The following is a 15136-nucleotide window of genomic DNA, read 5'->3' as shown; positions in this document are numbered from 1 at the left end:
GTCAGTCATTCTTCCCCAAGATGTTTTATTTTCATTCTATTTTATTTGACCATGCACCTCGTGGAGAAGCACTCATCATTTCGTTGAATGCACAATCATAATAACATTAAAGGCTTTTGATTGATTTGATGGATTTGCATGTAACTCCTGCGAATAATGGGGGAACACTGTACTCACTCTTCTCCTTTGGATGTGTCCAAATCATTGAAGTCTGCTCTCTTGAGATTTGTCTCCAAAACATCAAACCTTGGCCGTCTTTCTGATGAGCTCATTTCTAATTTTATCCAACTTGATCATTCCTAGAGCAAACATGTTCTTCAGGACTGTGATGGAAGAACACAGGACTGATTTGATGACTGCTGTGTAGATTTGCTTTTGAAGCTCTTGTGGCAGGTCATGCTTCCTCAGAAGCCACAGGAAGGACATGCTCTGATAAGCCTTTTTATGGATGGAGTTACTGTTAATGTTCAGGTCCTGAGAGACTGCAATTCGAAACGTTAAGAATGAAAGATGCGGATTCACATGGTGAGTACAATGGCTTGCAGTCCTAAAACAACGACTCTTAAGTGCGGGCTGCAGTGTGTGCTGAGGTCCATACACCATTTTTCTTTGATGTTGAAGCCTTTTGTTTTTCCCAATTACTCTGCCCGGTGTAGATGGAAGCTGGGTCACATTACAGTGCTGTCAAGGACTTATTCACAAAGTGAAGTCTCCATGAAGCACACAGTGACAGAATGTCCAAATTCTTTTTGGTCTTTCACAGAAGAAAGTCTTCCCTTCTGTTGGGTTGGGAGCATCGATTCATGAGATGGATAGACATGAAAGCCAATCTGCATCCTCTTTTTCTTTTTCTTTTTTTTGTCCAGTTCAGTTGTTAGCTCAAGCAGAAAATAGAATCTGTTATCCCCCTTTTTGCCGGAGAAGTCAGGGTCATCACAATTGAGTATTTGAGCTTCCACTGATTTCTTCGGATTTTAATTGAAGTTATAGTGAGGATCAGAATCAATCAGTCCAGAAGAACACAATTTCTAGAGTGCTGAGAGTGACAAAAAAGACAGGCAAAGCGCTAATTGTAAACAGAATGAGAACTAAATCATTCCATATCTACAACAAAGAAACAAATGTGGATGTCACGTGAGACCGTAGCACTACACCCTGTGAAGGAAGAACAGCACAAGACAGGACAGGAGAAGAAGTATGCAAGACAAGGACCGTGAACCCGGCGATACAACTGGAATGTGGTGGGACTGAATGTGAATTGTAGAAAGAATCCCAGGGGTGTTTGCCTACGGACACATGGAAATGAATTCACACGACTGTGCATGCAAAAAGACTGACAGATATCTCCGATAATTGCTGTGTCCGCAACGCGGAGGCGAAGTACCTCAGCCAATTAACCAAGGAGGGAAATTGGTTCCAGAGGTTCAACCAAGAGCAACACTGTAGACAGGACACGCGCCACGCCGAGGGACCCAGGGCAATCTGCCAGCCTCCCGCGGCACCCCGACAACTGGCCACCAGGCAGTGGCCACAGCAACCCAAAGCCCCACATGGCCTGCCACGTCCCTCACCCCACCCCAGGAGAAAAGAAACCCCTACACAAGCCACAGGGCCCAAGATGCAGCCAGTCCCAACCCAGCCCTAGTATAGGAAAAAGTCCCTTATTTGTTGGGAAAAGAGGGCGCAGACAGGGGGCGCAGACAGGGGGCCCCTTAAAGAGAATGATGTGGGTGGGAACTCAGGGAGCACCCACGGGCCATGAGAGAGGAGTCCACACCAAGGAGTCAGCCAGCCCGGGGAGCCCGGGCCTCAGGAGCATTGCCATGTCGCTAACTGTAAAACCTCCCACTGTTACTATGACTGCCAGGTCCCTGACTGACCCTACCTCGTGAATCAGTGCCCTATCCCCACACGAAGTGTATGGTGCTTTTAAAATCTGGAGGGGCAGAGAGCTGAGAGGGGGGAAGGCAGGGTTGCCAGGCAGTACTGCCTTAACGGCCAACCCCCACCCCCACTTCCTTCATAGATGAGTGTACAGTGAAGAAAATAAGTATTTGAACACCCTGCTATATTGCAAGTCCTTCCACTTAGAAATCATGGAGGGGTCTGAAATTTTCATTTTAGGTGCATGTCCACTGTGAGAGAGAGATAATCTAAAAAAAAAAAAAATCCAGAAATCACAATGTGTGATTTTTTTTTTTAACGATTTATTTCTGTGATACAGCTGCAAATAAGTATTTCAACACCTGTCTATTAGCTAGAATTCTGACCCTCAAAGACCTGTTAGTCTGCCTTTAAAAGTCCACCTCCACTCCATGTATTATCCTGAATCAGATGCACCTATGTGAGGTCGTTAGCTGCATAAAGACACCTGTCGACCCTATACAATCAGTAAGACTCAAACTTGTAACATGGCCAAGACCAAAGAGCTGTCCAAAGACACCAGAGACAAAATTGTACAACTCCACACGACTGGAAAGTGCTACAGAGAACTTGCCAAGCAGCTTGGTGAAAAAAGGTCCACTGTTGGAGCAATCATGAGAACATGGAAGAAGCTAAACATGACTGTTAATCTCTATCGCAGCGGAGCCCCATGCAAGATATCACCTGGTAGGGTCTCAGTGATCTTTAGAAAGGTGAAGAATCAGCCCTGGACTACACGACAGGACTTGTTCGATGGCCTGATAAGAGCTGGGACCACCGCTTCCAAGGTGACTGTTGGTAATACACTAAGACGTCATGGTTTGAAATCATGCATGGCACGGAAGGTTCCACTGCTTAAACCAGCACATGTCAAGGCCCATCTTAAGTTTGCCAATGACCATTTGGATGATACAGAGGAGTCATGGCAGAAAGTTTTGTGGTCAGATGAGACCAAAATTGAACTTTTTGGTCATAATTCCACTCACCGTGTTTGGAGGAAGACGAATGATGAGTTCCATTGCAAGAACACCATCCCTACTGTGAAGCATGGGGGTGGTAGCTTCATGCTTTGGCGGTGTTTTTCTACACATAGGACATGATGACTGCACTGTATCAATGAAAGCACGACAGCGGCCATGTTTTGTGAGATTTTGGGGAACAACCTCTTTCCCTCAGTAGGAGCATTGAAGATGAGTCGTGGCTGGGTCTTTTCAACATGACAATGACCCGGCGCACACAGCCAAGAAAATCAAGGAGTGGCTCCTTAAGAAGCATATCAAGGTTCTGGCGTGGCCTAGCCAGTTTCCAGACCGACAGTGAAGACTGGTTATGTGCCCAGATGTGATAAGTGAAAATGTATGCACAGTGTATAGCGTGTGTGTGCTGACCGATTCAGAGGCACGGCTACTGCACGTCAGACCCATTTGTCCATCGACCAATTTGTATCCTCATTTGTAGAGCTTCATTTGGATGCCAGTTTGCTTCACAACTGTGGCGTTGCCTTTGCTTCTATGTGCCAATGACTATTGTTGCTGCTCCTATGTTGCTGAGTAGCTTGGGCAGAAAACTGAGCACATTTGCAAAAGTTAAGGAAACAATGTAAACGGCGGACTCCATGATGTTCAGGGTAGGTGGTGGCATTGGATATCTGGACTATGTTCTCGTTGATAGTTGGTGAGTAACAAGGGATTACGCCCACGGACGGCTGCAATCAACATGAACGGAAAACAAGGAGAGAACATCAGAGCAGGATGTATTGGAGTCAACTGAAGCTTTCCAGCAGTTGGAGCTGCTGGATTATGGGGTGAACAGGGAGGTTCGTCTCGATGAAATCGAGAGAAAACACCCAGAATTGTATCCATATTTTTGCTGAATTTTGAGAATTATAAACAGCTCAAAATACTCGTTTCATTTTCTTAAGAAAAAATGAACACGCAAAGATTGGTGAGTGTGGTGGTAGATTATTAATTTGTATCTGGAGCCTCGCGCCCTAGATAGGATATAATGTCAACTCTTCAACAGTGACCCCACACCCAGTGAATAAGTCCAAAGGAGTCTCTGTCTGTGGAGACATGGAAGTTAATTGACACGATTTTGCATGCACAATGACTGACAGAAGTGCCCTGTAAATGCTCTCTGCCTGGACCGGAAAAGCTGCGGACTCAAACAATCAATCAAGAGGCGGGATCGGCCCACGACTCCACCTACGAGCAGCCCGGTGGCTGGACACGTCCCACAGCGAGGGAACCATCGAGGTCCACCAGCCCCACCAAGGCAGCTTGAAAACCGTTCACCAGAAAGAGGCTGCAGGGACCCAATCCCATCTCCAGGAGAGCCAAAATCCCGTTCCCCCTGAACCTGCAGGGCCTAATCACATTGTATATAGCCACTAACATAACATGAATTTCAGCGTAAGTCGGATTTCACCGTTGAAGTCAAAATTTATGACACCTGGGATTGTCTCCAGCACTGCTGCGACCCTCGTGCGATAAACGGCTCAGAAAATGGGTGGGTGTGGGTACTTAGTATGAAAATCTAAAATACATTAAAATAAAACTAAATAAATAAGATTCTGTACTTACCATTACTGCGAGAGGTGGATGACGAAGAATGAGGGGAGGTTGTGTTTAGCTATTGCTAAGGAAGCATGTGCAGGTAAGCCCTTGGTAGCGGTAAATTCCTGCTCAGTATCCTTGCCTTTCTGCTCTTCCAAAGTTAGGAAAATATGCCGTGCCTTATGCCTTAATTAACATTAGGCTGATATTAAAATGACGTTCATTCTGATCCTCGATCCATAACGTATGTAGCCTTTCCATTTCGGCAATGATCAAATCCTAACCCTAACCGCATTTTTTTTCTTCATGAAAAAAGTAGCTTCGTGATCACAGTTTCCCGCATAGAGGCAAAACCCTTCATGTGCGCTAAAATACAGGCTTTGTCCTTAATAATAATTGCCACGGTCGACCGACTGAAACCCAAGTTTTTATCAATGTTTGTCAGTGTTACTCCTTTCTCCAATCTTTTTATGATGTTAAGCTTTGTTTCCATGGTAATTGCTTTTCTTTCAGCTGGACCAGCACTCCTAAAAAACCCACCTTTCTTCCTTTCAGCCATAATGTGTAGAAAGTTGAGCGAAAAGGCAAATATACTACCGACGCACAAACACAGATAAGCAATATGCATAAGTGAAGCAGAAACACGATGCTGGGGACAAAACAGCAGACGAGACATGGGCGTCGTAAAGTCGAATTGTTGTAGGTTGAGTACGTTTTTAACCCAAGGACTCCCTCTATTTTTCCCAGGTGTGACAGATAAATTATTCCAGCATATTAAATCCACAGAGTTTTTTTTTAACCAATGTAAAAATAAAAAAAGTCAAGATAATGTCTTTATGAGATTGAAGACGGTTTGAAGAGATGACTTGGGTTTTCTACATAAAGAATGTCATCCACATACAAATTGATTTTGTGTTCTGCCATCGACCTTTCATACAGGCACTTAGACAAATAGCGGTTGTTCGTGGTTCAATGCTTATTGCAAATAGACAAGGGTGCTCACCTTACGAATGCTGTTTCTTAGTAGAGGAGAATTTATTATCCTGTTTGTTGTGGCTGTCCCTTTTGGCGAGTTGTTTAATGGTACCATCCAATTTATAAATTAATCTTCAAAGCCAAATTAATGAAATACTGTAAAAAGTAACAACCAGTTAGGTAGAGTGATGATTGGTGTGTGCGAGATGCTCTGACACTGCGAGTGACAGCAAGATTTCCGAGACAAAGGTTTGGCAACTACGCTACAAAATCAGATTAACTACCCCGAAACATAAATTTCGTCCTCGGCCACATTTTTTTCTTTTATTACCGGCTGATTATTATTGATTATCTTTTTCCAATCTCTGCTTATGACAAGATATCACTATGGAGCCACTCAAATATTTCATCAAATTGATCTTTTGATTGCTGGCTACCCACCATCATGACCACAACAATCTGACGAAAAGACGAAAGGCAACTCATATACCTACTACTGAAGATTTACCAATCTGCGCTCATATTGAAGTCCTCTCCTCCATTGCAAAGAAGCTATTACTTTTCAGTCTGTGACACCAGGGAATGAAAGATCTTAAAATCATCTTGGAGTCACCCACTAACAAGTCAGAGTGAAAAGAAGACAATGCCGAATTAAGTCAGCCATGAAAGTGATGACAATGGAGGTTGAAATTCTCACGTAAGAGAGGGAAATGAAATCAAAGAAGTAGTGGTGGACTTGGCATAACCTCATTTTCTCCAGCATTTGAGTGTACACCGAATAATCCAAAGGCTCAGGTGAAAAACTTTTTTTGTGGCTAGCGCTGAAAATGCTGAAGGACCCAAGCTCTAACATTGCTTTTCACTGAGTACATCGGCTTGGACTGTGAGCTGGGAGTCATCGCTGTTCATTCATCACCAAATTTTAACATTTCCAGCAAAAAGTGAAAAGGACATTAGCTGAAGGGTACACAATGTGGAATGAACGACTAGTTCCTACGTGTGATCAACGAACAACGCAAACTCTTGTCCCCTCTCATGAATTATCTGCAACAAAAAACCACGCTTCAGTGGTTGCGGACAAATTACATATAGACGGTCAACTGTTTCGCAATCCCAAAGTCAAGCCTGAGTACTCGGAGAAAACCTGCAGGGTGCAGGTGGAGGCAGGCAGACAGTTTGGGGAAGGGTACATAGTGGACACATTTTGTAATGAGACTACTGTAAGGATGAAAGGGTTCCCTTCAGAAGGGGGAAGGCTGGTGATGAAGTCCATGGTGATGAGACACCATGAGCAGCTTGGAATCGGGAAGGGGCATAGCAGACCGGCTTGGGCCTGGTACAAAGGCTTCCCTCAGGTGCAGACTTGAACGAACTCTCCGGTGTCTTCAAGGAGGCTAGGCTACAAGAAGTATTGCTCTTGGGTTGTATGGATGATGCCAGGGTGACAGGTGAGTTTCATGTTGTGGGCCCATTACAGAACATTGTCACGTGTCGAATCTGGGATGAACAGGCAGTCAGGAGACCCGGTCTTGGGGTCAGGGTGGGTCTTTTGGCCCTACTTGACCTGCTCAATCTCACAAGTGGCAGGTCCCACGAAGCTGGTGGGTGGAAGAAAATGGCTTGGGTTCTGCTGAACTTGTGAATGGTGAGTGGATACGGTACAGGTCATCTGCTTTAGCGTTACTGGAACCAACATAGAATTAAACCTGCTCAGGAATACGGCCCAGCAAGCTTGTCGAGGATTGAGGCGTTTTGCAGAACAAAGGTAAACAAAGTTTTTTTGGACAGTCCAGATGATAAATGGTTGGACAGTCTCCTCCAGACAGTGGCTCCACTCTTCCAGAGCTCACACTATGGCTAGCAATTCCTGGTTGACGATGTCATAATTTCTTTCTGGTGTTGATAGATGATGGGAAAAGAAAGCACAAGAATGTAATTTCTGTGTTGTAAGGTCGCGCTCAGCTCCGGCTCCGGTGTCTGATGCATCACCCCCCACCATGAACTGAAGGAAGGGGTCAGGATGCTGCAGAATGGGAGCATTGATGAATAAGGATTCAAGCTTGTGGAGTGCTTGCTCCACTGAATGGGAAAGCTTGTGGATGTGAGGCTGGTGAGAGGAAGTGCGACCTTACTTACTTGCGGATGAAACGATGGTAGAATTTGCCATATCAGAGGAAGCACTGAAGTTCTGTAAATGTTGTGGGGATGGGCCAGTTGATGATTGCTTGGCGGGGGTCTGGGAGTAGTTTTTCTTTTGTGATGATGTATGTAAGAAAATGTACTGAGGATAGGTGGAATTCACATTTTTCCAGTTTGAGATGGCAGGCGCTCCGGAGGTCCAATTTAATAGACATACGGGCATCACGGAGTGGTTCAGATGAGTAATTGATGGGGGAAGTGGAGATGAATTTTTTACCGCGATATCATTCAGTCATCTGTAGTTGATGCACGGGTGGAGAGAATTTTTTTTCTTCTTGATGAAGAAGAATTCAGCCCTGACTGTGACGAGGAGAGCTATATGAGGCCAGCAGCAAGGGAGTCACAAATGTAATCTTCTACTGCTATCTTCTCAGGATGGGTCAGATCGTAAAGTCAGCTGGAGGGAAGTGGGTCCCTTGGCAAGAGGTCAATGGCACGGTCGTACAGGTGGTGTGGAGGCAGAGAGATTGCTAAATCCTGACTGAATACTGATGGGTGGTCATGATATTCTTGTGGAACTTGTGAGAGGTCTACTATGGTGGCACTAAGGACACTCTTGTCTTTGGAGAGTGTAACAGCAGAAAGCAGGGAGTGGGATTGACAATGATGATTCCATCCTGTGATAGATAAATGAGTACAATCTTTGTAGGGTTGTGAATTTGGAGCCAGGTAATACCAAGAACCAAGGGTTTCTCAGGAAGGAATGACAAAGAGGGATATGGTTTCACAGTGATTGCTCAAGATGAGGAGCGTGGTAGGTAGTGTTTGGTGGGTGACAGAGTAGATAACTTGGCTGTGATGCTTTTCGGAGATGCAAATGGTTGGAGGAGAATTTGAAATTTGTGAATTACTCAATCATGAATGAAATTGTCATTGGCACAGAATCAATGAGGGCAGTAGTGGGGTGGTTCTGAGTTTAGACTGTAATGAAAGCGTTCCAGTCATGCATGGGGCGTCCTCACAGGAACAGAGGTTGGGCTCATCGTGACACTCTTGTGTCGCGGTGAGCCTAGTCTTTTGGGTCAGAGAGGCCACAATGATAGAAAATGATAAAATACACACAGCCGCTGTGTAACACGATGGTGACGCTGTTAGGGGTCATGTTATCACAATCTGCATGGATTCTTCAGATTCAATGGCGTGTGATGAAAATGCAGAGAATGACGGAGGAAGCGGGTCCACGGCTGATGGCGTGTTGCTTAGTGCTGAAGTGTGTCTACGCAAGCGGATCCCTTTCTCACTGGCTCTCCATCACAGTCTATTGTCCACACGGATAGCGAGGCTATTCTTGGACAGCGAGCTCAACTTTAATTTGGTCAGTTAGGCTATTGTGGAAAATTCCACTCATGGTCGCGTCATCCCACCCACATTCAATAGCAATCATATAGAAGTTGACTGATTTATAGGGGACGACGAACCTAATGTCCCGAGAGAGCAAGAGAAACAACGGGTGGCTTCTTTGCCCTGGACGGGGTGATCCAACACCTTTCGGAATTCGACAGAAAAGGAGTCAAATGAATGGAGGACCGAGGAGGAGTCATGCCATCATGCAGTGGATCACAGTCAGTCTTCTCCGTGTCCCACTTCTTCTTTGCTAATCTCTTTCCTTGGATGACTTGCTGTATTTTGTCGCTCCACCACCAAGTCTCCTTCTCCCATTTCCTACTAGAAGACACCCCAAGTACTCTCCTGCCTGCCTCTCTGAATACCTTAGCAGTATTATTCCAGTCTTCTGGGAGCTCTTCCTGACCATCTAGAGCCACACAGATGTTCTCACAGAATAGCAGAACTAACCATAAATAAAACAAATAAAATGACTCATGTAATAATTGAGACAAAACATGGACTTTAAACACTATTTACCTCCTCCCAGCATACTTTGGGGCACTCAGGACCTTCATAGTTGCATAGTTATGCTACTCTGTTTGCTGGAGTGTGATAATTTTCGTCATTGTGTACATCACCTGTAATAAACTGCCTACACGGGCAATGTGTGGAGCAATATAACCTTCTGCTTACAAATGCAGCCGTTCCTCTTAAAACCAAGACCATCTTGAGGTGACCTAAAACACCATGGAGGAGCACAATGATGGTTAACAACTTTAAGTCATACTGTAGGAAAGCAGAACATAGAGTTAAAGTAACTCCAAATTGACTCTGACCTCTTGAGACAATGTCTTTGTAATTTTAACCAAGAGTTAGTCATGTCTAGACAACAACACTTTTCTGTAATAACCAGTAAGAACCTCAATGTTTACGGTGGTTGAAATGCCCCGAATCAGATAGCTCCAGAACTCAAAACTGCTGATAAATCAGCAAAAGGATATTCTTCATGAGTCTACATCTGAAGCCCCTCATGGAAAGTTACATTACCATGTCAACATTTGTTAGTTGACCAAAAAACTGTCGAGAAAACTGTTCAATATGTGAAACCCATCAACGAGCTGTTTTGACTTAATACCATCTAACTTTTTCAAAACTGTTCTAAAATCAATGTGAGCTGATTTGCAAAAAATAATCATTTGCTCACTTCAGTCAGTCGAATTTTCCAAAGCTTTTAAAGTAGCTGCTGTTAAGCTTCTAAAAAACAGAGCACTGGATCCTTCTGTGTTGGTAAGATTTAGACCCAGTTCTAATCTCACTTTCATAGCCCAGATTGTTATTTTTAAACAAATCAGCAATTTCTTGTATTTAAATTGACTTTTTTGATAAATTTCAATCAGGTTTACAAACTTATCACATTACAGAATATGCTCTTATTAAAGTGCTAAATCATATAACATTGAATACAAACTCAGGAAAGGTGCCAATTTTTGGTCTTGTTGAATCACAGTGCGGCTCTTGATACGAAAGATCAGAATTTGGAAATGTGGGTAGGACTAAATTGAATGGTCCTTAAATGGTTCAGTTCTAGGACGTTTCTTGTTAAACTGGTATATGCTGCCCTTGAGTCAAATATTCTAGAACTTTAGTTTTGACTCTCATAGCTATCCAAATGACACAGTTACTTGCCACGGTCTCCAGATGACTGTAGTTCAATTGAGGTGTTGTGCCACTGTCTAAAGCAGATAAATAACTGGATGAGCCAAAATGTCCAACTAAATCAAAACAAAACAAAATTACTTTTGGCGATAAAGAAAAAAGGATGGCTCTTTGTAAATACCTGGACGCATTATCTTTAAAAAGCAAAAACCAACTCCGAAACTTTGGTGTTCTGATAGATTCCAACGTGACCTTCAACAATCATATCAAATCAACTACTAAAACTGCCTTTTACCATCTGAAGAAAGTCTATAGAGTGAAGGCTTGCTCGCATGTGTCAAGCAGACTTGGAGAAGCTCATCCATGCTTTTATCTCAAGTAGATTTGATTATTGTAAGGGTCTTCTGACTGGGCTTCCCAAAAAGTGCATTAAACAGCTGCAGCTCATTCATAATCCTGCAGCCTGTGTTCTGACCAGAACAAAATGGTCAGAACATATAACACCAATTCTAAAGTTTTTACGCTGGCTTCCAGTCAGTTTGAGAATTGATTTTGAATTTCTGCTACTGGTCGAGTACTCACTAAATGGTTTAGGTCCTGAATACATTAAATAAATGCTAATGGAATCACAAACCCTGTAGGGCTCTGTGGTCGAGTGACTCAGGTCTTGATAGAAAAGTAGAGAATTCAGAAGGCGTTATATTGTGTCATTGTGGTTGTAGTTAAACCATATGAGAGTATCAATAGGGAAATAGTGGTACTGCATGCCCAAATATGGAGTGGCAGATAAGTATGTTAGAATAATACAGTACAGGACATATATGAGAGTAGCAGAACAGGAGTGAGGTGTGTTGTAGGAGTGACAAGGAGTTTAATTTGGAGGTGTGACTGCATCAGGGATCAGCCCTGAGCCACTTCATGTTTGCTTTGGCTGTTTGCAGATGACATTGTGATCTGCAGTGAAAAAGTTTGGAGGAGATGGAGGAACAGTTAGAAAGATGGAGCCATGCACGAAGAAGGAGTGGAATGATGATTAGTCAAATTAAGACAATATAGGTTTCTTGAATGAGAGGTGTGTAGGGGGAAGAGTGAGGCTACAGGGAAAAAAGACCATGGGTAGAGGACTATATACTTTTGTTTTGGCAAAATCTTTTTCTGACACCATAAGCAAGGAGACACTAGATTATGACAAAAAACAAAGGAAAGTCTTCGCAAAGAGAATTAAAGGTAAAAGTTTTACAAGTTGCTACCCTTTACTAATGATCAGAGTAAAATTCATTTCATTATATTAAATTGAGAGAGACAGAGAGAGACAAAACAGTACAGTTATCTGTGTCCAGCTGTATACAAATGGAGCCAGTAGGAACAACATCACATGAAGAGCAGCCTGACCGGGAGAACGAGAAGCCACAACAGGACAAAACGTGTTAAAGCTGAACATAGAACTAATATTTGGTATACTGTATATGTAAAACATAAATCTGCCAACACAGTTTCCCCCTTTTGACATTTATGAACCTTAAGGACCATTATGGTCAATCACCTAGAAGAAGTGGAGAGTGGAGGATTCAGAACCGTTGGAGGTGCTGGGACCTTAACACAATCTGATGCATGAACCTCCATAGCCTCTTCAGCAACCTTCACTGCAGTGTTGGTCATGAGAACTTAAAAAGGGCCCACCCTGCGCTGATTCCTCCAGGTTTTCCACTGGAAGTTCTTTCTTAGCTCGAATTCACAGGGTTCGACGTCATGCAATGCTTCATCTGCCATTGTCAGTAGTGCTGCATGAACTTGTTTCCTGGTATCAAAGAGCAAGTTCGTCAAAGATGTGCAATACCTGATCTTGTTGTCCTCGCAGATTTGTGTGTCCATCTGTTATCTTGGAGGATGGAGTACAACATATGAAAAGCCTGCAAAAAGGATCTCAAACGGGGACAGATTGTGCCACGGACGCATGTGCATGCTCATACACATTAAGAGAATTGCCAGACATTTCGTCCAGTTTAATTATGTCACAACATTTACTCAATTTAGCTTTTAGAATCCAATTTTCTCTCTTTTGCACTGCTGGACTGTGGATGGTAACTACAATGTGTTTCGAAGTCATATTGTAGTCTATCCAAAAGCTGAATCATCTCTTCATTTAGTGCTTCCCATTTCAGAAGAAAATTTTTCTGGAATAATTTCAGTCAAAAACGCTTTTGCCACTGTAGACACAAGTTTCTCTGGAAATACTTAAGTCCATTTCGAAAACATGTCGACCATGACCAGACAATATTTCTTGACTTCACAGGGTGTTAAACACAGGGTAATTCTATAAAGTTCATCATTACATGTTGGAATGGCAGTGTATGTGGTGGATGTGCTGCCTGTTATGTAAGCATTAAGAATTGAAGCAAGGATGTGAGACAAGATTTACAAAAAATGGATGCGGAAGCGGAAAACCTTTTTGTAAACCAATGACATTGCACTGCAGAAAGCATGCCCCCTCTTGTAATATGGTCCAACCCATACGTCATTTTAGCATAACAAAAGAAAAGACAAGGCTTAGCTTCAGGGCCCATCCAAATGCCATCCTCGAAAATCACCCCACGCTGTCACTACACAGCACGTTCAGCGGCAGTAGGTACTGAGTGAAGGTCACAACGAGAAGTGGTGGGGGGAGTGGACAGTAGAGAGGGAGGAGGTGAGGTGGAATAAAGGAAGAGGCCGGTGTGATTCAGCCTTGGCATCGGTTGTTGCATTTCCTTGATCAGACAAGACTGTGTGTGCCGCACAATTTCACACAGCGATAAGACATGGCAGAAGGACAGCATCGAAGAGAGCTGCAACCTTGTCATGGTGAAGAATGGGTTTGACATCATACTTAAAAAAATTGCAGTGGTGCCATAGGGCCCCAAAGTCATGGACCACGTCAAAAGCATACCGGGAGTCTGTGTAAATGGTGATGGATTTTTCCTCCGCCAAATGACAAGCGTCTCTAAGTGCCACCAACTCAGTTGCTTGTGACGAGTACTGTGAAAGAAGTCGTGACGAAGCCATGGCTTCAAAATCATCAACTACCCCAAAGCCGCTGCAGCAGGAACCAGTATCAAGGTCTCGTAAAGTAAAGATGTCTACATAAAAGACCAAATTTAGAATTTGCAAAGACATATCAAAAAGGTCAACCCGAGGTGTACACAAGTGCTATAATTCCTCAACGTAAGAGTGTGCCTCTCCCTCATCCGGGAGTGGCGTGAGAGTAGTAGGGTTGAGAGTTTTTCAATGCTGTGCTGATATAACACTGTGTTGTATCTGAGCCAACATGCAGCAGACAAGTGTGATGAGAGTTGCTCTTTCAAGAAAGAAATCACAAAGTGGGGACATACATAGTGAGCAATCCGTACCCCCCATAGTCACGTGGCGCAAGTAGAGAATGTTCACAGGCTTTTACCACACGGAGGCATCCAGGAAGATCTCGTGCCACTGGATCAAGTTGACAAGAGAAATACCCCACTGCAAGGCACGTTCGCCATGGCGTTGAAGTAACACTGATATCTGTGACGTTTGTCTACAAACTGAACAAAGGGTGTGGATGAGTCAGTGAACTGTCCAAAGTGAGAGAACCCTGCTTCCTGCCCGATGACATCTGGGATTGGTTCTACCACTCCCGTGACCATTGTGAGGATAAGTGGCTCATAAAATGGATGACTGGGTGTCTACAAAAAGAGCACATTCCATAAAATGATAACATCTGTTTCTTTGTGAGTGGTTTGAGTGTGTGAACAACAGCCTGTGTCATGATCCTGCCGCTCCAGCACGAGCTGTGCGGGTGCCTGCGCGGGTGCGCTGATTGGGGCGCACACCTGCGTCTCATGTGGGCTGATTATGCTGTGTATTTATATCACCCCGATGACGATTGGTCCCCGCCAGTTCGTTGAGCTTCATGTCCCGTTCTAGCACTCTCGTATCCCTGATCGACAACCCGTGTGTACCGACCTTCGCCTGTTCTCCGACCAACCTTGTAAGCCTGACTCCTTTGATACTTCTGCCTGCTTTGATCATTCTCCTGTGTGACGTCCCAACTACCGCTGCTGCACCTGACTGCCTGCTCGATCCCCGACCTCGGCATGTAATAAAAATTTCTCCCTGAACTACTTTGCATCGTCCGAGTCCTGCATTTGGGTCCTACTCTCGTTCCGGTGGGACGTGACAGCCTCCACTTGAACTGAACTTGAACTTAAACATTTTTCCTCGAGGAGTGAGAATGTGACCTAGAAACTGAACTTCTTGTGTTACTTGTGTAGTTTTGATGAGGATGCTTTGTGGCCTTGCGATGTGAGGTATTGTAACAGAGAACTCGTATCAGTCTCAAACTGTTCTTTGATGGGCACAGTAGTCAATATATTGAAGCAAAGCTGTCTCCGGTGTGAGTGTCAAAGGTTCAAAACTGTGGGGAAGTCTTTTGCAGAAGAGGGTGGGGCTGCACGTCAGCCGTTGGCATACGCCCAAGTGTTTTTTTC

General features: G+C 44.0%; 1 protein-coding gene across 4 annotated transcripts in view; it reads left to right on the top strand.

The window, feature by feature from the left end:
• Nucleotides 1–15136, top strand: part of fam110b (family with sequence similarity 110 member B) — a 74989-nt gene that overhangs the window by 38277 nt on the left and 21576 nt on the right. The window lies entirely within an intron of this gene.

Source organism: Syngnathoides biaculeatus, chromosome 13 (genome assembly GCF_019802595.1).
Source record: "Syngnathoides biaculeatus isolate LvHL_M chromosome 13, ASM1980259v1, whole genome shotgun sequence".
Taxonomy (NCBI): Eukaryota; Metazoa; Chordata; class Actinopteri; order Syngnathiformes; family Syngnathidae; genus Syngnathoides; species Syngnathoides biaculeatus.
Note: the sequence above shows the minus strand (reverse complement) of the source record. Positions and strands in the feature narration are given on the sequence as shown.